Here is a 25,077-nt window from a genome sequence, read left to right as displayed (position 1 = left end):
TCTTTAATTACTGGATGCTCACATTCACAGTGAGCACATATGTGTATGCCGCTGAAGAGGAAGAAAGAAAGTTGTATCTTTTTTTCAGGCTTCTCCATAAAGGTGTGATCCAATATTGAAACAAATCCTTCTCTCAAAGTTTATCTCTCTTATCTGCTCCTTTTTTTCTCTCTCTTCCTTTCCCATAAGTGTGCATATTGAAGACACTTGGACATCACTGGTGATATTACATAGTGGCGAGAAAGGCCAGGAGTTTTGACTTTTCAGACCACCCAGTACCATGCATGTGCGTGACACAGAGGGCGTAGGAGCAAACAGGAGGTTCCTTCAGTACTTTACAGTGCTATTTCGAATGAAACCTCCGCGATACTCTTAGTGCAGCGAGATTCAGAGCTCCATGTGGATCATATGGATGAGAAGACTGGAGTCATACTGTCTTCATAACCACGTACACACATCAATACACACACCTCCTTCAGCCTCTTTCAAGTCGGCTCTGTCATCTTTCACAGCTCTCCTCTGTCTGCGCGTACACAAACACAGACAAAAATGTACCAAACTCCTGCACAACCCCGCCGCCCACCCACCCACCCACCCACCTACCTCCCCTCACACACCTCACAGGATTCCACCCGAGCGCACACAGCAACGGTGTATAACATGAGAATGAGCCCGTAACACATGGCAGAGCTTCGCAAACGAGCACTGTTCAGCTCAACGTTATGCAGAAATATGCTGAAATGTGTTTTATAATGTAAGTAGACATCAAAGGCAGTTTAATTCCTTAGTGATCTCACAAACACCCCTGCCAAACAAAACCCATATACTCTCTTCCCTGTTACACTGACAGAACAATGCTAGGCATCACTGTTAATTACTAAATAGAAGCAAACGCAGAGACGCAAGTCACCAGGACAGGATTACGTACTTCGGATACGTTTCCCTAACGCTGATGCACCGGATCTATTCAAGTACAAAATTACAGGTCTGAAGCAGGCTTCTCTGCTTCGTGTGTAAAGTAATTAGGCAAAAGGGAGAAAAAAAAGAATAATTTAAAAAATAATAATATCAATATATTTACACAAATCTCAATACCATTTCCTGTAAACAAGCTTTAATTGTTAATAAAAAGTTTACTTTTTTCTTGGAGTGGCTTAATCACCTGTTTGCGCTGGAAACTTACTGAGACTTACACGTCTGCCTCCGAGCTTAAGAATTAAAAATAAACATTCGCTAACCTGGAAGGCAAAGATCATAGAGTGACAGCAAGGCACCCGCAATAAATTTCGCTCAATCGACAGTGAAAATCGTTTGCTTTTAACAAATACATTTACTCACACATGCCACCATGAAGTCCTTTATAAGAAGGCTCCCCTTTGTGCAAAAGATAAATAAGCAGTCACAAAACTGCAAGACACACTGATTTCCTTACCTCTGGGCAAGAAAAGTGCAATTACTTCTAATTACTAATTACTGCTAGATCTTGCCAATCTGAACTTGCAAATGGAAACATTTTTGTAAACTCTTTATGCCCCTGACAAACATTTATGGACGATTCCTAAGCTAAATGCTAAAGCATAATAATGTGGGCCATTAAACAGATTAATTCTGATGACGCTAAGTTAGCATTTTAAAGTTTATCAGGAATGCCTGTATGATTTCCTCTCGCTAATTAGGTAGCAAAGCACTTTTACAATAGTTGAAACGGCGATTAATAATTTTAAATGGAGCCACTGCGACATCTGAACAGCAGAATTTTACAGGCCATCAGGAGATACAGAGTTACAGTATTGTGAGACAGATATACACTGTATGCTCCACACCCCGACAATCGGTTTAGGTCCTCAAGCCAATCCTAGTGACACGTGTGGAGCTAATCCCGCTCTTTGGGGGAACTGTAAGGCCATGTTGTCACTGTTGGTTTTGTGAATCGACACTGGCAAAATCCCTAGTGATTTCCCAGAGACGACAGGTCTGAGGAGGACCTCTGTGTGCGTGCATGTGTGTATGTGTGTGTGTGTGTGTGTGTGTGTGTGTGTGTGTGTGTGTGTGTGAGAGAGAGAGAGAGAGAGAGAGAGAGAGAGAGAGAGAGCGTTCTGTATATCTTCATGTTAACATGTGAGTGTGTTCACCTTCCTGCTGGGCAGATTAGCCAAACACTAAATCCCAAGAGAACAACAGGTGAGACTAACATGCATGCATTTACACACACACACACACACACACGCACACACGCACACACACACACACACACACACACACACACACAGTGCGGTGCTTCATTGATTGCCTTTAATATGTGAGAAAACACAGAGTTCACAGAGTGTGTCTGAGGTCACTTTTGTCTAGTAAACACACCAAACCTAAAACACACACACACACATATATATATATATATATATATATATATATATATATATATATATATATATATTCCAGATGACCGACTGTAGACTGTACTGTACTCTTACGGCCAATCCTGTTGCCCAGAGTTTCAATACAATCAGGATATATTGCGACGCTCAACATCACTCTCCCCATCATACATCATAACTCATATCACATATTACTCATAAACCCTTTTTCATGATTATATCAGACTGTGATATTTTGTGGTTACCTGTTTAATTAAACGTGTACAAGGCAATGAGAGAAATCTAACTCAACACAGACGCACCGAAATCTTATTACGAGCAATATTTATATTAGAGTTTAATCCCTGAGAGGAATAACACGGTTTATGAACTTTAGGGTTTGCAGATGGAATTTCAAGCAAAATAACATCCTCAGCTCGATATATGTGTTTACGTAGGCTATTTCTAAACTTTCTCCACCACTTTTAGAGCTGGAAATGTCAATGTACTCACACAGCATTACGACTGTCGTTATAATTAGAATTATTATTTTTTATTTAGAAATGGGCTGAATAAGGTTTGAAATCAGTACATGCCTCAACTGCATTTTATATATATATATCAATATGACCAGCTTTGTTTGAATCAAAGTAATAAAAATATATTGCTAATAATGAGCTGCAAAAAATAAAATTAAATAAAAATAAAAATAATAATAATAGGGGGAATTGTTACAGTAGTTTAAAATACAGTAAACAAGTTGTGTCTTTACAGCACGAGCATTTAAAATAACTCTGAAGTGTTAAACTTTACATTTAAAGTGTATATAATAAAATAAATTAGATTTTTTCCAGGATAAAGTTTTTATCATCTACTCATAAGCACATGAACATGGACTGAATCAAAATCAGTGTAATAATCTGAGGCCAGAACTTTTTTTTTTTTTTCCCAGCAAGTCATGACAGAAATTAAATTTTAAAATAGTACAAATGGGTCTGGGTTTGTTTTAAAGTTAGGAAAGAGATGTGAGTAGAGCAGGAACATACCGCTGTGTGCTGTGACCCTGTTCATCTCTCTCTCCCTCTCTCTTCTTTATAATAAGGTCATTCAAGACGCCGTTCTACATTTATATCCCATTAAACTGGAGCTTCATAGCTATCATTCGACGTTATGTTTCTTATTACTCATTATTATACCTGTCAAGCTTAAAGCTCTTTTAGTCTTTCCAAACACTATCCGGCGCCTGTGGTAAAATGTCCTGAGTGTGTATTTTGTGCTAAAAATGCTAAAGTCGCGTGAGGGCTGAAATGTAACGGTCGCCTCATAACTTTTATACTCAGAAGTGAGCGGCACGCGCAGGCTCTGTCTGTGTGCTAATACTGACAAAATAATATCACAGCGATGGCGGACACAAACAGTCACAGTGAACAAATCTGGACGCGAACGCTGTCACGGTGGGGTTACTTACTTCATTCTGTATGAAAGGTGTCCGGTGGAGCGTCTGTCCTTCCTGCCGGAGTGACAGAACGCGGAGAGGCGCCGGGGTGGTGGACCTGTAGGACCTGGTTCTTTTTTAAATCCACCACAGATGGGGAAGAAACTCAGAAAAACAAAAACAAACAAACAAATAAAAAAAAAAAACACACGCCACGCAGGCAAGTCGCTTTGTGTGAAACTAAAACGGCAGAGCGGAGTGTCGCGTGAAGCTCGTGGATGTGTGTGCGCGCGCGCGCGTGCGTGCGTATGTATGTGCGCGTGAGTGTGTCTCGCGTGAAGCCGCTCGCGTCTCCCGGTCGAGGCTGAAGGATGTTCAGCTCTGCTCTGTTCCGCTCCGCTCGTGCACTTCTCTCCCCCTCAGTCAGCGGCGCGTGCCTCTCCCTCGCCCTCTCCGCGCCACGACAACTAATCGGGTTTACTCATGAAGTGGGGGGCGGGCTCACACCACTCCTGTGTTTTAATGGGGGGGGCGCACACGTGTAATAACGCCTTATTATCTCCATCTCATAGCTACCTACCTGGTGTATGAAGCAAGCGCGTGCAGCCAACACCGGACACCTTTTCACTAGTTCGGGATGGCGCTGAAGAGTTTTCCAGACTCCGGCACCATGATGAAGTGTGCACTCTGACAAAGTGTACTTTTAGGGTACTTGCTGCTTGAGGTGACCTCAAGTCTTTTTTGTACACTACCGTTCAAAAGTTTGGGGTCACTCTGAAATGTCCTTCTTTTTGAAAGAAAAGCACTGTTCTTTTCAATGAAGATCACTTTAAACTAATCAGAAATACACTCCGCCTCACAGCAAGAAGGTCCGGGTTCGAGTCCCGGGGCCGGCGAGGGCCTTTCTGTGCGGAGTTTGCATGTTCTCCCCGTGTCCGCGTGGGTTTCGTCCGGGTGCTCCGGTTTCCCCCACAGTCCAAAGACATGCAGGTTAGGTTAACTGGTGACTCTAAATTGACCGTAGGTGTGAATGTGAGTGTGAATGGTTGTCTGTGTCTATGTGTCAGCCCTGTGATGACCTGGCGACTTGTCCAGGGTGTACCCCGCCTTTCACCCGTAGTCAGCTAGGATAGGCTCCAGCTTGCCTGCGACCCTGTAGAACAGGATAAAGCGGCTAGAGATAATGAGATGAGAGATGAGAAATACACTCTATACATTGCTAATGTGGTACACTCTAAAAAATAAAGGTGCTTCAGTGGTTCTTCAAATCTCTGGATGGTTCCATGGAGAGTCAAAACTCTGTGATGAACCATTACATTATACGAAAGGTTCTTCACATTGGAAATGGTTCTTCAGACCCTGGCATTCTCTTACCATTTGCTGGTCAATGCACATAGGCTATGTTTACACAAATCTGTCTTCACTGCTCAAACAAATGGTTTAAATGGTTCTTTAAAGAACTGTTGCATGAACGGTTCTTTGAAGCCCCGAAAAAGGTTCTTCTATGGCATCGCCCTGAAGAACCAGTACTGGCCCCATTATTTTTTAGAGTGTAAATGACTCTTCTAGCTGCAAATGTCTGGTTTTTGGTGCAATATCTACATAGGTGTACGGTATACAGTTGCACATTTCCAGCAACTGTTACATACATGTCAACCTTTGGTCAATCAAACCTGTATAACCAACCTCCAAAATCCGTATTTCCCTTATAAAATCCGTATAAGATGCAAATTAAAATAATTTACCTAAAATTTGAATGATAATTAACAATGATGTATCCCAGTTACTTTTTATTCAATATTAATAACAATAAACCTTCAGAATGAATACAAAGCTCCAATGTTTGACAAAAACACAAAGTGTTATCAGCGTAGTTACGAAGGAAATACTTCGTTGCTTGGAGGCAGGTTTCACCGAGCGGCTATTATGCGCGAGACTTCATATTAGCCACAAAGTCAGGAAAATCTGTTCGTAAAATTACGTTATAATGACCAAATACAATGAAAAGTATTTTTCCAGTCTCACCTGTGAAAGGTAATCCCATGTGATCTCGTTTGGACGGTAAACCTGTTGGTACAGTTAAACGCAGCACATGAACGAGGCATCTTTATTCTCGGGCGAGGATGATGTATGATTCTACGCAGAAGCCGGCGTCTATGACTTCACGGTTGGCGGGATTCTCGCAATGCGGTGTGCGCATGATCAAAAGTGGAACGAAGTCTTGCTACCACAAGATAACGCGCGATTTCATAAGACTCTTTACTGGCTGTCTGTGATGTACAGTACGTTTGTAAATGTTATGCGTTCTTTTATCATCGTGGGAATTGATTATAGCTCTAAATAAATATTGAAGTTTTTTTTTTAAAGAATCCGTATAACTTTATTTATACGCCCGTATACTACGTTTATTGAATCAAATCCGTATAAAATACGGACATTCTGTATAGGTTGACATATGCTATTACTCCAGTGTTCTAATGGTACAATGCTGGGTGCGATTTGCTGGGGGGGATGGTGGGGATCATCCCCCCCTCTGGTTTTTATCTCTGCTGAAAAAAGATCCTCGGGGACAACCCCGTCAATAAAACAAACAAACTAAAAAAAAAGTTGACATGACAGGCATGTTGTGACACAGTTTTCTATGGTCTACATTGCACTCACTTTCAAAATGACCCGAAGTGGCAGCTTTGATGTTCACGAACGTCCCCAGCAAATAGATACATTGTAGATAATAACAATATCTTTGCGATCGCAGGGATGCAAACAGCGCGCCTTTTGGCGGATGCCGCCTTTTTCACGGCCGATTTTTTTTTTTTTTGGGGGGGGGGCGTTGGAGTGTCTGATTATAATTTCAAAGTAAATTCTGTATTAAAATTACTAAATAAGCAAATCCGTTACAGTCCATGAAACAGGAAGTATAAGGATGAGAAAAAAAACAGTTTAAATCGGAAAGCTGCGCACAATGTGAACTGCGCCATCAGAGCAAACTGTTCATTTAGTATTCATGTATTTTAGTGATTTTTTGAGTCACTGTCCATTTAATCCGGAGGGAGAGAAACATCACAGCAACGCGACGAGCAATGCGAACTTTGTTGTGTTAGTGTTCGTGTATTTAGTCAGAGAGATAGGAAGATGAATTTACTATCTCTGGTTTAGTGTTCGTTTTCATTTAGTGTTATTCATTTGATATCATCGGATGTTATTGAGCTGTTAGCCTATTGTTACCTTAATTTTGTGACGTTTCATGATTAAAAAAAAAAAAAACATCCCCCCTTCTGGTTTTTTGACAAATTGCACCCTGGTACAATGTGTTTGCTCATTGCCTCAGAAGGCTAATGGATGATTAGAAAACCCTTGTACAATCATGTTAGCACAGCTGAAAACAGTTGAGCTCTTTAGAGAAGCTATAAAACTGACCTTCCTTTGAGCAGATTGAGTTTCTGGAGCATCACATTTGTGGGGTCGATTAAATGCTCAAAATGGCCAGAAAAATGTCTTGACTATATTTTCTATTCATTTTACAACTTATGGTGGGAAATAAAAGTGTGACTTTTCATGGAAAACACAAAATTGTCTGGGTGACCCCAAACTTTTCAACGGTAGTGAACAATTTTTAGAGACCCTGGTCATTAAGACTGTATTAATAATAAACTGTCACGTGATGGGTCACGTCATTACTCTGCTTTCATCGCTCTCCTATGATGAACTAAATTTCATTGTACATTTGTGCAGTGACAATAAAGGCATTCTATTCTATTTCTATTTCTATTCTATTTACATTATAGTGTACATGTAAGTGTGTGTGTGCACTATAGGATCACTCCAGACAAATTCCTTATATGATCAGGCATACATGACCAATAAAGCTGATTCTGATTCTGTGTAATATAATAAACCTAGAAAATGTTGAATAAACACTTAATGGTGCAATTAATTCAACCCGAGGTGTGTGTTCAACAGGTGAACTGTATTTTGCTTGTACTGTTTTGTACTTTGAGTGGTTTATCTGTGTAGGACTGTGTAGTATACATTTATAACTCATGTAAAGACCGTAGATGCAATGTTGAGTTACATTGTTTACCTTATTGTTTATCTTACAAATATAATTACAGTAATTTGCACAATAAACCATTAGGTGTCTTTCGAAGCAAGAGAGGACAAAAGTTGTGTCATGCATATGTTTTTTATAATTAATACTAAATTAAGACATTATTATTATTATTATTATTATTATTATTATCTTATATTCTCGGTGCATCAAAACCATTTTAATGATTGTATCTCCATTACCCCCTTCTCTCCAGCTCATCTTTCAACAGGTTTGCTTCAGCTCTTTTGATTACATCTGACATGGATTACAGATGCTAAACATGAACAAGCATGCTGTGATTTAAAAAAAAAAAAAAAAAACATCCACTGGGTTAATATGCTTAAGACAAGTCATGCTGAGGATCATTAACAGGCTGGAGTATTTAATATTTCATATTTCATACATGACCACTGTGCTCAAACTTAGTTACACTGAGATTGTATCGTAATGCTGAGGGAATGATGAAAGGAGAGAAACCATGATTATAGTAGTTCTTTCAGTTCCTCCTCAAATCCCGAAACACTGACGTCTATTTCTATATTTCTTCACAGAAATATTGCATTACCACATCCAGCTTCTGTATAAAAGGTCTGCGTCTCTGAGTTCAGGGACAGCAAGCTAGAGTCAGAGGTAAAACATCAAACAGGTTAATGAATTAATCAAAGCAGGTAATCTGTCTGACAGACTGCAACCTGACCTGCTGGTGTCAGTTTACATGCAATCTCACCTCTGGGTCCCAACTAATAGTGAGCTTGTGACGCATTTCCTCTTGTTCTTCAGGCATTCAAATCAATAGGCTGTGGTTAGAGCAGCTACAGAACTGCTTTATAGCTTACAATCCTTCCATAATTTCTGCCAGACTTATAATGTATACCTGAAGTGTTAATGCTAATGAAATTTCTGTCAGTTTCATGGGTTGTAAAGCACAGGCAGTGATGTAAGGCAGTTATGAGCTGACTTTTCTGGGAGTTTGGAAACTTTATGTCTCACCCACCACATTCGCAGTTCCTTCAGCTCAATCACTCACTCCTCCAGATCGTCACGCATGCAGCTGCTCTAGAAACGCCTTTTGGATTTCAGCGTGCGCTCGCACTTGTCTTGGTTGGCATCTGGTGGAGACAGAAAGAAGATGAAGAACAAAACAGATTCATTTAGGCCTGTAGTAGGACCACAGTTCAAGTTGCTCAGCATGGTGGGGGAATACCAAAAAAAAAAAAAAATGCTGAGCTGTCTTGTGCATATGTATGAAGTGAGAAGGGCCTAGAGGGAATTGGTGTGCGAAGAACTGTGTGGGAAATGCTCTGATTTGATTGGTTTTCACAATTCCTGGAACTCAGAACATGCATTGTCAAGGGCTATGGACATTCTTCTATGTATATAGGCTGTCTTGTAAATTGTGAAATAAATATTTTAGCACTTTTCAGCCCAAACAACACTTTGGATGATGTTGTTTATGATCCCTTTTTAAAAAAAAATGAAGCTGGGAATCTGCATAGTTAAAATCCTAACCAGATCAGGTTTAACGTCCTTAGATATCTGATATTTCTTTGTGTGAACCATGCGTTCTGGATCCTACATCAGAGCCTTGATTCCTATGAGTCCTGCTCTTACTTCTTCCATTTCAAGCTGTCATAATATTACCCCAAAAAGATATTAACCTGAACCTTTCAGAGTACAACCCTGTCACTGCGTCTGTATCTTTGCTACGTATCTTTTTCATAGGAACATGTCTGTAATGTTAAAAAAATGCCTAAGGGTCACTGTCATGGGTGCATCTACTTTGAGGATCAAAAATGTACATGTACATATAAAGAAAGCATGCAAAGTTTTATTATGGTATTCTGTCTATCCTACTCATTTATCAGACACTCTGCAGGATGTAGGATTTGGTAAATTGGTGAACGAACTATTTAAGAGCCCTGATTTGAATTGCACTCGAAAAAATTAAAATGACACAAGCAATAGCCAGTTGTGTCGTGCATGCCTGTATGTTTAGACTATTTGTAGTATCAGAGTAAATGATCTAGTTAAATATTGAAATTGGCTCGGTTGATAGACTGAAATACACTTATGAATTGCACACCACATAGCATGTCTCATATGCTATTAATACCCATATATGCATCTTGATACTAAATAAGATATTTACACTACACACAGATGCATTTGTTTAACATCACGTGAGATTTCAGTCAGCTTTCCAGTGACCAAAAAACAGCAAACGTTATGTGAATGATTCTTTTTTAAACACCCCAAATTCATTCATTCATTCATTCATTCATTCATTTTGTGATTAAAATATCATTTTTTTAGTTTAGATCTGGCTGCTGTGAAACACTGAAGGCGTTACTGTCTCACCGTGTTGCTCTCTGGCCGGCATAATGCGTGTGTCATTAACATCACATTTCTAAATGGGTTTTGTTAGAGGAAGAAAGAAGAACAAGGCTCCTATTTCCTTAGAACATGATAAACATCAGTGCATTTCTCTTGGCAAACAGAAATCATCAAGCCCGTGTTTGCACTGTGTGTATGTGCATGTGTATAATCTGCTCATGTGAAAAGCAATCTGTCTGTCAAAGCTGATAATGTTGTCAAGCGCTCAAATCAGAGCCTTCACACTGAGCACTGCAGCAGTGGAGAAAGAACGGACAGATCACACCTCTCTCTCTCTCTCTCTCTCCTTTCCCCCCATCCTCACTTGTTCTTATGTCATCTACAGACTGGTGACAGATTAAAGGAAAAACCAACATCGGGTGTCTTATTAAGGTGTCAGGCCTTGGCACAGATTGTACAAATCTCTGGAGCTGTAATGTAGGGATGAAAACAATTTTTACAAAGATATTCCCTCAACTGGTGTTTGATGACAGTGCTGTCAGTTCAAAATCTGCCATAGGTGTTCAATTAGATTTGGAGTTGGTGTCTGTGCTGGTGTCTATGGTGTCTATGGTGACTATGAAGGCCATATGATTTACATTTTAATACTTCATTACCACTCAGTGATACCTTGGGATGTGTGGATGGGGCGGGGTCATCTTGGAAGAGACCACTCCCATCAGGATAGAAATGTTTCTTCACAGGATAAAGGTGATCAGTTAGAATAAACGTGTATTAATTTGCAGTATTTCGTGACCCAAACAATGCCTGGACGTTGTTTCCACAGGATAACACTGATTCTTCTTTAAACATTTAATTTGTTATAATTTGGAAATTTAAATAATAATTCAGACAGATAGATAGATAGATAGATAGATAGATAGATAGATAGATAGATAGATAGATAGATAGATAGATAGACTGAAGAACCTGGACTTTCTCTGAAGTATACTGTATATTTTTTCCAAAACAGATAAAATTCATAACAATGCTACAAGTCTGAGACTAGCTAATGTAGCGCTCTCATCTATGCACTCATAAATTATAAAGTTGTTTGAGTTTGCGTAATTAACATCAAAACTCATATTTTGATAAATACCCATCCATCCATCCATTATCTGTAGTCGCTGATCCTGTACAGAGTCGCGGGCAAGCTGGAGCCTATCCCAGCTGACTACGGGCGAAAGGCAGGGTACACCCTGGACAAGTCGCCAGGTCATCACAGGGTTGATACATAGACACAGACAACCATTCACACTCACATTCACACCTACGGTCAATTTAGAGTCACCAGTTAACCTAACCTGCATGTCTTTGGACTGCGGGGGAAACCAGAGCACCCGGAGGAAACTGGAGCACCCAGAGGAAACCCACGCAGACATGGGGAGAACATCCACACAGAAAGGCCCCTGTTGGCCATGAACCCAGAACCTTTTTGCCTTGAGGTGACAGTGCTAACCACTACACCACCGTGCTGCCTCTATTTTGATAAATAAATCTCATCTCATTATCTCTAGCCACTTTATCCTGTTCTACAGGGTCGCAGGCAAGCTGGAGCCTATCCCAGCTGACTATGGGCGAGAGGCGGCGTACACCCTGGACAAGTCGCCAGGTCATCACAGGGCTGACACATAGACACAGACAACCATTCACACTCACATTCACACCTACGGTCAATTTAGTCACCAGTTAACCTAACCTGCATGTCTTTGGACTGCGGGGGAAACCAGAGCACCCGGAGGAAACTGGAGCACTCAGAGGAAACCCACGCAGACACGGGGAGAACATCCACACAGAAAGGCCCCTGTCGGTCATGAACCCAGAACCTTTTTGCCTTGAGGTGACAGTGCTAACCACTACACCACCGTGCTGCCTCTATTTTGATAAATAAATATCTTTAAATATCACACAATTGTCCACAGACAACATAGAAACTGACCGCTTATGACCTTTAATTAAAAAAAATAATCAAGATTATATTAATGGAAATACGCAAGTCAGGCAAGAAGCTAGTTATGATTGCTCAGTGGTATTTAAAAATTATTTATTTTTGTAAAATTCTGGGCATTTCTACAATTCTAATGCATCTCAGAAACAATACTACCTCATCTATAATAAACAATATTAAAACGTTCTAAAAATTACAATTTTAAAAGCAACTTCATTGTCAAAAGTGCAAAACTTATAACAAGTACTATTCTTGTATTGCAGTTCCATTAAAGAGTTACACTTTTTTGTATGTGTGTGTGTGTGTGTGTGTGTGTGTGTGTGTGTGTGTGTGTGTGTGTTGCCCATGTCACTGTGAGGTTGAGGACACAGTGGTCGACTCATGTGGGATAAATGTGGCAATTTGCATGTTCTGTTGGGCAAACAGCACATCAGACTACTACCCCTTTGATTCATTATAGATGAACCATGAGCATTGCAACACCAGCTACGCCTTTGTTCAGGTCGTCGCTCTTGTTTCAGACTCTTGAAGAAAAAAGTCTCATGGTGTTCTAGTTAACTGAACAATGGTGACGTCTTTATCTCCCTTGTCAGTACACCTGCGCTTTGTCCCACTCACCCCAAGACCCTGCCACTATACAGCTAGACCCAATGATGAAAATACTTTTTCAAATTTCAGAAGCTTTAGACCTGTTATAAGCCTCGGATCTATACGTGGTCTTTTTGTAGTCTTTGTCTTATGGGAGTTGCTAAATAAGTTAAAGATGTTTGAAGGAGCGTTTAATACACTCCTCAGCCACCAGGGGCAGTCTAGAGCTTTCCGAATGCTGTCCATCAAGTCAACATTTTAGAAAGGAAATAAATCAACCATAAGTGCATTCAATAATGTATTATTTTCTCTTCTAATGCTAAAAGCAGCACTTAATATGGTTTCATAAACACTGAATTTGAGATACTGCATCAAATCAATATAGAGATGCTTACAAATGTATTTATTTTTACATGTCTAGTCAATCTTGCTTGTTATCAAGATCATTGGCTGCACTTCCTGTTGTGCAGTGATCTGACTTCTCAATTCATTAGTACTGAAAGGCAAAAATATAGCTGCAGTTATGACGGACAGTAAATTTCCTAGAACGCTAAAGAGCTTATGGATTGTGTTTCTTGCTCAAATTTCATAAACAGTGCCTTGAATACAAAAAAGAGTAGTAAAAAAAAGGAAAGAAGAATAACTGCGACCATTCTGGTTTCTAATCAGGTTGTATAGTTGTGTTTAGGAAATAATATACCTAAACTTTAATGTTTTATGGGAATACACATTTTGTGTAATTGGCTTTGAAACCCAATTTGTAACATGCAGCAGCCAGAAGCAGCTGGATAAAGTCTCTTTATTCAGCCCTTTCCAAGTCTAATATTCCAAATCCATGGCCAGGTCAGAACACATCATCATCATTGGAGGCAAATTCATAGAAACTTGAATACTAGGTGACTGAGAAAACATGAAGCATGACATGCATTAAAATGGCAGTATAACCACATGCAAGATCACAGATTTATATTAATGTGGTCGTTGTACTGTATATGAATATGTTATCATTTATGCACAATAACGGCTTGTATGGCAGGCGCTCCACAGACTCCACAAATGGATGAAAGTGCCTAAGTGTTTCTTGTATGAAAATGTTTCTTTAACATTTTATGGAAGGAGTCTCCAGTGTTAGCACTTTGTAATCATGAGAGATTAAAGGGGAACTGAAGTAATTTTTAAACTTGCTTTATTTCTTAATTACCGTGTTATTCAGTTACGTTTTCGGTTTTAGTAACCTTATATCGTGACTCGTATTGACAACAAATTGCGATTAAATATTATACTTATCGACCTATTCGGTTTTTAGCCATGTTGAATTTAGCTTGTTTGGTCCACGGCAGGCGTCGCTTATCCGCGCGATCTTCACCAGACTTGTGCGAGACTTCAAAACGTGAAGTGTCAGCCAGGTGTCAGTGCCGCCATTTTGAAACTGTTTTCCAAATGAAATATTGCACAAAAACGCATTTAAATGATGATTACTGCTTACTTTTTTCAAACTTTCCTGATTGCTATCAAAACAAAACTTCCGGCTTGATTACATCAGCATTTGAAAGAGAGCATGCGTGTCTTTTGACAACGTTGGCAGATGTCGGTCGCTTTGATTTCCGCTGTACTTTTACTTCCGTCCTACGATGTCTCGCACAGGTCTCAACGAATCTCGTTTACAGCCATTGCTTTGACATAATGGACTGATATATTACATAGCGTATTTCAAACACTCATAACTTGCTATATCAGTGACAAAATAGCTGTCAGAAATGCAGTCCTATATTTAATAAAATGAGATAAATAGAATTTTGATAATGAAAAATTTGCCTTCGGTTCTCCTTTAAGCTTTTTAATGTTTTCTGACAGAGAAAAGTCTTCAGGACAGGGGATTTTGTTCTTCTCAGTAACATATCAAGATGTATTTATTTTGTCTCATTACCTTCAAGAGAAAGGAAAAAGAAAGGTTGGTAAGCTGACCAGTGTTTATCGCTGCTACAAATTCGGTATGACTGTTTCGTGAACATTAAACGTAACTTTAAAAAGTAGGACATGTCATGCTTTAAGAAATAAAAATTGCGAGCACTGGCAAATTGCTGTGGTTTATGAGGACAGGATAGGATAGAATACAGTAGGAGTGTTTATAAAACACTTCCGCTTCATGCTGGACTGCTTTGCACCACACTTCTGTTAATTATTTTCCTATAAGAGCATGCACCACTGTGTTTTATTCCTTCTATATTATGGCATTTGAGATGCAGCTAATTTTAAGAATGTGTAGTGTTACATTCAAAATACAGTACCAATCAAAAGTTTGGACACCCCTACTCATTTATAGGTTTTTCTCATCTCATTATCTCTAGCCGCTTTATCCTGTTCTACAGGGTCGCAGGCAAGCTGGAGCCTATCCCAGCTGACTACGGGCGAAAGGTGGGGTACACCCTGGACAAGTCGCCAGGTCATCACAGGGCTGACACATAGACACAGACAACCATTCACACTCACATTCACACCTACGCTCAATTTAGAGTCACCAGTTAACCTAACCTGCATGTCTTTGGACTGTGGGGGAAACCGGAGCACCCGGAGGAAACCCACGCGGACACGGGGAGAACATGCAAACTCCGCACAGAAAGGCCCTCGCCGGCCACGGGGCTCGAACCCGAACCTTCTTGCTGTGAGGCGACAGCGCTAACCACTTTTCTACATTGTAGAACAATAGTGAAGACATCAAAACTAAGAAATAACATATGGAACACATATGGAATTATGTGGAAAAACATAAAAAGTGTTTAAAAAAACAAAAATAGTACATTCTTCAAAGTCATCATCGTTTACCTTGATGACACTTTGAACACTACGGGCATTATCTTAACCAGCTTCATGAGGTAGTTATCTGGAATGCTTTTCAATTAACAGGTGTGCTTTGTCAAAAGTTAATTAGTGCAATTTCTTGCCTGCTTGAGCAGTACGGTGGTGTAGTGGTTATCACTGTCACCTCATATGTAGCAAGAAGGTTCCAGGTTCAAACCTCACAGCTGATGGAGGTCTTTCTTCATGGAGTTTGCATGGGTTTCCTCCAGGTGCTCTGGTTTCCCCCACCATCCAAAAACATGTGGTTAGATTAACTGGTTACTCTAAATTGCCTGTAGGTATGAATGGTTGAGAGGAGAAAACCACTATAATAATCCAGGAAAAAGCAACATGAAGCCACTACTGTAATTCTTTCCGAGAAACTTTGACGGTTGGAGTTGTCAGAGCGGCCACATCACTGTAGTGATAGGCCACATAGATCGACTTGCCTTTTTATTGCATTTTAGATCATCAAACAGTAAATAGTAAATAATAAAAATACAGTAAATAGCCTGATTATACAACTGTACTAATACATATTATTCTATCGACATTCACTGGATATGAGCAATTGCGCGCTCTGATTGGCTACTCTACTACTAGGCTATCAGCTTATATACCGTGAGTAGAAAAAAACAAAATGGCGGCGCATGTTGCTGAACCAACCGAGGACGAAATAAAAACTCTACTCGAAAACAAAAACCCCCAAAATACAAAAAAAAGCAACAAAATATGGAATAAAAGTATTTGATGGTAAGAACGTATCTTTTTTTATTTTTCAAGAATTATTATTATTATTATTATCGCATTTTTTCACAAATTGCTCCTGTCATTTCACCGGTTTGTTTACGTTCTAAGTGGAAATGATTTTACTGGACATTTTGTATAAAGTTTTTATTTATCAAATTTGCAAAAAATAAAAATGCTTTGTTTCTCAAAATCCAGTGAATGTGGATAGAATAAAACAGTTATTCCACTCAATCTCATCATACATGGCTTATAGCCAACTCTGTGCTATGCATCTTGTCGTCTGTTAGCTCATGTACGACTTGATTTCGTGGAATAACTGTTAATTATGTCAAGAACCATTCAACTAAGTAAAGAGAAATGACAGTCCATCATACTTTTGAGACATGAAGCATGTTTTAATTGATAAAAATAAAGTGTGGCACAGTGGTGTAGTGGCTAGTACTGTCGCCTCACAGCAAGAAGGTTCTGGGTTTGAGCCCAGTGGCTGGCGGAGGGCTTTCTGTGGAGTTTGCATGTTCCTCCGGTTTGCATGGGTTTCCTCCGGGTGCTCCGGTTTCCCCCACAGTCCAAAAACATGCAGTTACGTTAACATGGGGCGGCCTTGGGCTAACGTGCCCTTGAGCAAGGTATTTAACCCCTGACTGCTCCCCGGGCGCTGTAGTGTGGCTGCACACTGCTCTGGGTGTGTGTTCACTGCTTCAGATGGGTTAAATGCAGAGGATGAATCTCACTGTGCTTGAAGTGTGCATGTGACAGATAAAGGTTTCTTCTTCTTCTGAAAAAAAAATTGAATTAAAAGGTGTGTCCAAACTTTTGCCTGGTACTGTACCTTATAAAGTATAGACTTTTAAGTTATTTATAAGTTAAGCTGGGCGGCACGGTGGTGTAGTGGTTAGCGCTGTCACCTCACAGCAAGAAGGTCCGGGTTTGAGCCCCGTGGCCGACTAGGGCCTTTCTGTGCGGAGTTTGCATGTTCTCCCCATGTTCGTGTGGGTTTCCTCCGGGTGCTCCGGTTTCCCCCACAGTCCAAAGACATGCAGGTTAGGTTAACTGGTGACTCTAAATTGACCGTAGGTGTGAATGTGAATGGTTGTCTGTGTCTATGTGTCAGCCCTGTGATGACCTGGCGACTTGTCCAGGGTGTACCCCGCCTTTCGCCCGTAGTCAGCTGGGATAGGCTCCAGCTTGCCTGTGACCCTGTAGAAGAGGATAAAGCGGCTAGAGATAATGAGATGAGAGATTAGATAAGTTAAGCTTCTAAATGTATAAAGAAGGGCTATTTTGATATACAAGATACACAATATGTGACAAGAGAAATGTAACCATAGTTTTCAGTCATGGATGGATGGGGCATCCTATATGGGCTCTGATTTGGGATTAAGAAATATTATCATGAAATCAATAAAACACGGGCTAAATACTGATGATTCTGAATCCAAGCCTGTTTGGGTTTACTGGGTAACATTCAGATGAATGAATAATGTAAACTGTTTTTTTTTTTTATTTCTAGCACTTCTGTTTTCCAAATTTCTCCCTTTTGCCAACATTGTAGCCAACAGTGGTTCACGGCAATGACATTACAGTTTAACTCTTTCGATAAACAAAGAACTAGCAGCACACTGGTGAATTCATTAACAGAATAAAATCACATTGTGATCACTGTCTTGGCAGTTTATTCAGGCTACCACTCTTTAAATCAGTGCTTGTCCTTCACTTGGCAGCACACGGACATGCCACATGACAACACTGTCCTTTGAGAGCTGCCAGAATGATGGCAATGATTTGCTGCTGCTGTTGTCATATGGCTAATATACGCATATGGAAACTCTCAAAGACATCCAAGTCAAACTTTACATTTAAATCTTCCATAAAACTGCTAAGGCGGCACGGTGGTGTAGTGGTTAGCGCTGTCACCTCACAGCAAGAAGGTCTGGGTTCGAGCCCCGTGGCCGGCGAGGGCCTTTCTGTGCGGAGTTTGCATGTTCTCCCCGTGTCCGCGTGGGTTTCCTCCGGGTGCTCCGGTTTCCCCCACAGTCCAAAGACATGCAGGTTAGGTTAACTGGTGACTCTAAATTGACCGTAGGTGTGAATGTGAGTGTGAATGGTTGTCTGTGTCTATGTGTCAGCCCTGTGATGACCTGGCGACTTGTCCAGGGTGTACCCCGCCTTTCGCCCGTAGTCAGCTGGGATAGGCTCCAGCTTGCCTGCGACCCTGTAGAACAGGATAAAGCGGCTAGAGATAATGAGATGAGATGAGATAAAACTGCTATTTAACCTTGTGATTATCACTCCTATTGAGTATTATATCGAATGTGTTGAATGCATATGTTGTATGAATGCCATGTATGTTTCTCAACTAATATATTAATATATACTTTGAGTTCACCTTAACTTTGGTCCAGATGGTAGGTTAGTGTGCATCTATTTCTAGCTTATCTCTGAAGTGTAAAAGGAGGTTACGAGGACTCCACTGTTTCTGTAGACTGAAAGTCTGGGTTCATCAGGCAAATATGTCTGAAGTTCTCTTAGTTAGACAGTGTCTACATTTCATCCCAAAACTGCTCCATTCATAGCTATTCATCTGTATTATTTGGATAGTTTATATTATTCTATCTACATTCACTGGATATGAGCAGTCGCATGCTCTGATTGGCTACTCTACTACTAGGCTATCAGCTCATATACCGTGAGTAGAGAAAAACAAAATGGCGGAGCGTGATGCTGAACAAACCGAGGATGAAATAAAAACTGGTTGAGAGGAGAAAACCACTATAATAATCCAGGAGAAGGCAACATGAAGCCACTACTGTAATTCTTTCCAAGAAACTTTGATGGTTGGAGTTGTCAGAGCGGCCACATCACTATAGTGATAGGCCACATAGATCGACTTGCCTTTTTATTGCATTTTAGATCACCAAACAGTAAATAATAAAAATACAGTAAATAGCCCGATTATACAACTGTACTAATGCATATTATTCTATCGACATTCACTGGATATGAGCAATCGCGTACTCTGATTGGCTACTCTACTACTAGGCTATCAGCATATACCATGAGTAGAGAAAAACAAAATGGCGGCACGTGTTGCTGAACCAACCGAGGACAAAATAAAAACTCTACTCGAAACCCCCCCCCCCCCAAAATACAAAAAAAAAACCCACAACAAAATATGGAATAAAAGTATTTGATGGTAAGAACATATCTTTTTAAAAATTTTTCAAGAATTATTATTATCATTGCATTATTCACAAACTGCTTCTGTCATTTCGCCGGTTTGCTTACATTCTAAGTGGAAATGATTTTGTCGGACATTTTATATAAAGTTTTTATTCATCAAATTTGCAAAAAATAAAGATAAAAATGCTCTCTTTCTCAAAATCCAGTGAATGTGGATAGAATAAAACAGTTATTCCACTCAAGCTTGTCGTACATGGCTTATAGCCAACTTGGCGCTATGCACCTCGTCGACTATCAGCTCATGTATGACTCGATTTCATGGAATAGCTGTTAACTACGTATTACAGTTCCTATTCAATTATGGCTCGCTAGCTCTCCTTAGTACAGTTTTTTAGTCTCCCTTACAATTTTCTGAAAATACATCAGACTGCTAGTGAATGTTAACATTACTAGGTAAATGATCTTCTCTAAGATAAGAGAGAAGGTACCATCATGTAGGCAGTATTTTCCCAACCATTAGCTTCAGTCTCATATTATTGCTAATGGAAATGACACAAGCAAGCAAAGATAGACTGAAAATAATTTTAAAAGCAACTATACTGGCTGGGCCAAAAAGTACACTTTATGTCCAAACTCATGCAATTATGGAAATTTAATGCATTATGGCTATTCCAGTAAACAAAAAAAAGAGGCTTACTAACAGTAATATAGCTTTGCCGTATTTGACCTTACACATCACACTCTCAAAAATCCAACCCTGCCAGACACACAAATGCTCCCAAGGAAAGTTTCTACAACTTCCTGAGTTCCTCTCCTTCTTTTTAGTGTAGTATGGTGGTTTCTTTGTATATTTTAGCCTGAGGCTCAAAGTTCCCCTTGTCCGTCGATTGCTTCACATGAGAAAGCGGGGGGAAAAGAAAAATGCTTCTAATGATTTTTCCTCTTTTGAATGGTTGGAAAGTCATAAACTAGGTGAAATCTGGACAATTGTTATATTGTTTCAGTAGTTCTTTTTTTCTTTTCATAATGGTGGCACTAAAAAAGATGCCAACATGCCACATTTTTCTGTCTCTAGACTCTGGGTGCCAACCGGTGTTTCCTGAGCTTGTGCAGCGGCCTGACAGATGTTGTGTATTATGGACACGCAGTGGAAAAACCTACATGTCCTGGCAAATAGACTAAACTGGCCATACATTACTTACTGGGGCAGACAGTATATATATGGTGTGCGTGCTATAAAATTAGACCACGGTAAGGCAAATGGAGTGTTTCGAATAAATCATACAAGCTGCTTTGAGGATTTTAATAATTTGCCATTTATTGTTGTCTGACATTTGAATGATAGCTATAATACATTTAAACATGTGTAACACCCTCCTTCTATTTGCTTTTGCTTCTATTTTACTTTTTTATATTGGAGCCCCTTCCCTTCATGTCTCTCTCTCTCTCTCTCTCTCTCTCTCTCTCGCTCTCTCTCTCTCTGTCTGCCTCTTATTCTGCTTTTTCTGTGTTTCTTTTTCTCCCTTTCTTTGGCTGGCCACAGAAGCACAGCAGTCAAATACAGTATATAAGGAGCTATTGTACTGCTTTAACCCAGCTGCTCCCAACACCCTTCAGGTGGTAAAGAAAACTCACCCCCTCTGCTGAATAATTCCGTCTACGGTGAAGAGTCAGTCTCATTTAGCTCGTCTCACCTTGAGCCTTAAAAGCCCATGGCTTGGCCATGACACTGCGGCCTTACTTTCCTTTGACCCCTGAGAATGGGACATATGTACTACAGGGAGTCTCATGGCAGTGGATATTATAACACATCCCCTCACAGCATGTAACACACATTTAACAGTGTTTGAGCCATCCGTGAATAGGCATGCTCAGAACGAGCATCGCGGGTCACAGGCTTTACGATGAGAGTTTGTGTATTTGTTCTAAAGATTCAGGTACTTTTTAATTGACTTGTAAAGATTTTCTTTGGATTTCCTTACTAAACCCTGCCAGGTCCAATCATTTGCTGTTCAAATAAATTGGAGTTGTGTTTGCGGTGAGATCCACTCACCCTTGATTAACGATAAGAATCTAAAGCCATCTGGGACCATTTGCTGCTAGGAAAACTCAACTCCCCTCCCACACAGGCGATACAGAGGTTCTCCCATGGTGAACGTAGATGGATAGGAACTTGCTGTGATACAGCAGTCACACAAACTCTAGCGCAGGGCAGATTTACAGAACCAGGCGCCGTCTAAACCACTTTGTGGCATCAGAATCACCCTAGACTCATTCTTATTCAAACAAGATCAGACATTAGGCAGGCGAGAGAGATTAGCCTGAGATCAAAAGGTAGTGAAATGTTATGTTTTGTAAGTATATGGTGGGGAAGAGAAAGCAAGCAAGAAATACAGAAAGAAAGAAAGAAAGAAAGAAAGAAAGAAAGAAAGAAAGAAAGAAAGAAAGAAAGAAAGAAAGAACAGAGGGCCTAGGATGCACCCTTGGCATGCAATACTACATTTCAATTATAAAAAAACACACACACACACACACACACACACACACACACACACACACACACACACACACACACACATACACACACAGAGCCTGATCTGGGGCTATGGTCTGTGTAGAGTTTTCCATGTTTTCCCCATATCTGTGGGTTTTCTCTGGGTTCTCTGGTTTCCTCCCACCTCTCAAAACATCTTGGTGACTCTAAATAGCCCCTGGGTGTGAATGATTGTGTGTGTACATGGTGCCCTGTATGGATTCAAATTCAGAATGTATTCCCGCTTCACCCCACTGCATTCCCAGGATAGGCTCCCGATCCACCATGACCCTGACCAGTGGTTAACGATGGATGAAAGAATGAATGAAGAACACACAGAGACAAAAGAATTACAGTAAGATGGCTGTCATTGGAACCATCCTACAATACTACGGAAGAAAGTAACTTCTTTTCTTTCCAGTTCATCTCCATGACTGTTTCCATGTGTTTAACATGTCATAGTTAACTAGAAATTTGTGTTAAACATGAAATACTTACTTGACAGACTATAATATGGGCCGTGTAACTTAAGAAGATGGCATCTGGATCTGCAAAAGGCAACATGGTCACTACTGCAAAAGCCACATGCCGACTAGGATTAATATAAATAGACGTAGGGGTTCCTTTCTGTTTCAACAACAGAGTTTCATGATTAATGAGTGTATTTATTCAAACAGGACAGGTTTTAGCTCAGAGTTTGAAATTGCTACACTTCTACTGTCTTGTTCAGCTCCTTATATAATCAATAGTTAATAGTCTACTACTGTCAAACTACCATTTTTCTATAAAAGCACCAGGATAATTCGCAGTCACTGAAAATTTTATATAAGCCAGAAAGAGCTCTGAAAAAGATAATAACACACACAAACACAAACAGTACTTCTACACAGCTCCTGCTGAAGTGCCAGATAGTGACTCAAAGGGCCAAGACAGGATCGACGGCAAAGAGTGCACCTTTTTTGCTGTAAGAAAACAACAGCGCTCTTCCCCAGCCGCCGTTCTGATCAAAGGTTTGTGTGACGGAGAAGAGCTGGGGTGGGGGAGTTTTCAAATGAGGAGCAGGGGAGCTTTTGTAAACTGGGTCATAGTTGCCTTGCCTCAGTCTCCTAGGGGAAGCGACACGGCACTGCCTGAACACCCAGGAAGAGAGGGATTAGATGACAGAGATCTTGTCAGTGGCACTTCTTCCAAAAATGCTGCATCAGAAATATAATTCTGCGAACGTAAATAAATCTTGGGCTTGTTCATGGGATCGGAGACTGGGTTGATATTAATGTTTGTTTTAAGTTGATTTATATCATAACTTATCACCATCACATTTTTTATTGACTTTATTTATTTGCATTTCTTTCTCTTTTTTTCATATGAAGACTATTTACTCATTTCACATGAAATTAAAACAAGTCTTTTTTTTATCTGGGAGAAAAGAAACATTCATAGCACTTCAATGATTTGATCAGACAATTGCAAGTAGTGCAGCGTATTACATGCATTTAATTAGTACCTAAAATCCTTCATACATGGTCACAATATCATGTTAGGCCACTCCTACCAGTCCGAAACTTTTATTTCAACAGCTTTCTTTGACATATGTGGAGTAGAAAATGTTCAGTGTCATGAATAATACTGTACTTCGCATATGTGTACCGAACAGAACCCTATTTTTAGATTTATTTTATATTTCCAAAATGCCTTATGACTTTTCCATCAATATGAAACTTTGACACCAAGCGTACAGTATAATATATATTTCTATATTAGTTTGCACTTCATAGCACAGAACTTTCTGTAATTTAAGATATTACAGGTTCTGCCGCGGTCAGTGAGGCTGCTAGATCACTAACTAATTCTAAGGTGAAAAAAAAATACCGAAGGATTGTAGGCAGACTTTTCAAGTCATAGATTTTCAAGATTGTAGGGGGAAAACCACTTTTTTTTTCATAAATATTTCATATTCTCATGCGATTCTCTTTATGAAGCTGTATAACTTCATGTGGTATGACTTGTGTCTCATTTCACTTCAGAATATGTGAAATCCAACGCGACTGAAAACTTTAAACACAGACTGTCATATCATCCCATTATAGCACTGAATAATTTAATGTCAAGTCCTTTACAGACAATTCAACATTTTCAGACAAAGTTCAAGCACCTATTGTGTCTCGTATAGTAAAGTGACTGCTTCACAGCAGCACAATCCCAAACATGAATAATATTTAAATGACAAAATACCACTAATTGTACCCTCAACATAACTCTACCAGGAAGAAATCACAGTGTTTAGCTGTAATTGAGTCCCAAAACTTTCCATGGGCACAATTTCTTAACTCAACTAAAGTGGAAGGAGGAAGGGGAATGTTAGGGGAGAAAAACTCACCCGTGTCGTTTTTGTGCTTTTCCAGGAAGTCACACCCTCCAGTTCCTGCTGTGGGCCAAGTTAATCAAACATTCACTAGACTACACAATATTTTACACACACACACAAAAAAAATGTCCTGCATTAATTAAGCCAGACCAGCTGGCTTTGAACGGTAACCACCCGATTTGGGTTGTCTCCCCTGATCCTTTTTCGCCTCTGAACAGGGTGTCATACACACACTTCGACATGAAGCCCATACCCCCACCTTCCAGCCCGCAAAAACACACACCCCGTGCCAAAAAAAGCGACCTGTAAGATTTGGGGTCTAGAGACACTAGCACTTGGCAATGCCCATTCTCCACCTGCTCATGCCACTCCAGGCCAGAGGGTATATTTAGTACTTTAGAGGTATCAGTATCACCCAGACCTTTGTCACTGGTGGAATTCGTGACCAGGATTACCGCTCACCCATACCCCATTTCAGCTGAAAGCATGCCAGAAAGAAACAAATCCACATTCTGTGAAATCCACTAACCAGGATATACAGCCTATATGGTTGATCATCAACATTGATAAACGGTGTTAGTCCAATGAAATTATAACATGTTACCGTACAGCTGGATATTTTT

General features: G+C 40.1%; 1 protein-coding gene across 5 annotated transcripts in view; it reads right to left on the bottom strand.

Annotated features, from left to right (window-relative positions):
• Nucleotides 1–24,659, bottom strand: part of mef2cb (myocyte enhancer factor 2cb) — a 79,936-nt gene extending 55,277 nt beyond the window's left edge. For 2 of the 5 annotated variants that reach the window (XM_060907092.1, XM_060907096.1), the window contains exons 1-3: nt 24,467–24,659; nt 8,874–8,988; nt 3,823–3,922 (exon numbers count right to left, since the gene is read on the bottom strand). The gene's annotated coding sequence lies outside the window, so the exon portion shown is untranslated. Of the gene's footprint in view, nt 1–3,822; nt 3,923–8,873; nt 8,989–23,043; nt 23,220–24,466 lie in introns of all 5 variants that reach the window. The other 3 variants (XM_060907095.1, XM_060907094.1, XM_060907093.1) reach the window with 3 other exon arrangements.
• Nucleotides 24,660–25,077: the final 418 nt, after the last annotated feature.

This window comes from Neoarius graeffei, chromosome 24 (genome assembly GCF_027579695.1).
Source record: "Neoarius graeffei isolate fNeoGra1 chromosome 24, fNeoGra1.pri, whole genome shotgun sequence".
In the NCBI taxonomy this organism is placed as follows: domain Eukaryota; kingdom Metazoa; phylum Chordata; class Actinopteri; order Siluriformes; family Ariidae; genus Neoarius; species Neoarius graeffei.
Note: the sequence above shows the minus strand (reverse complement) of the source record. Positions and strands in the feature narration are given on the sequence as shown.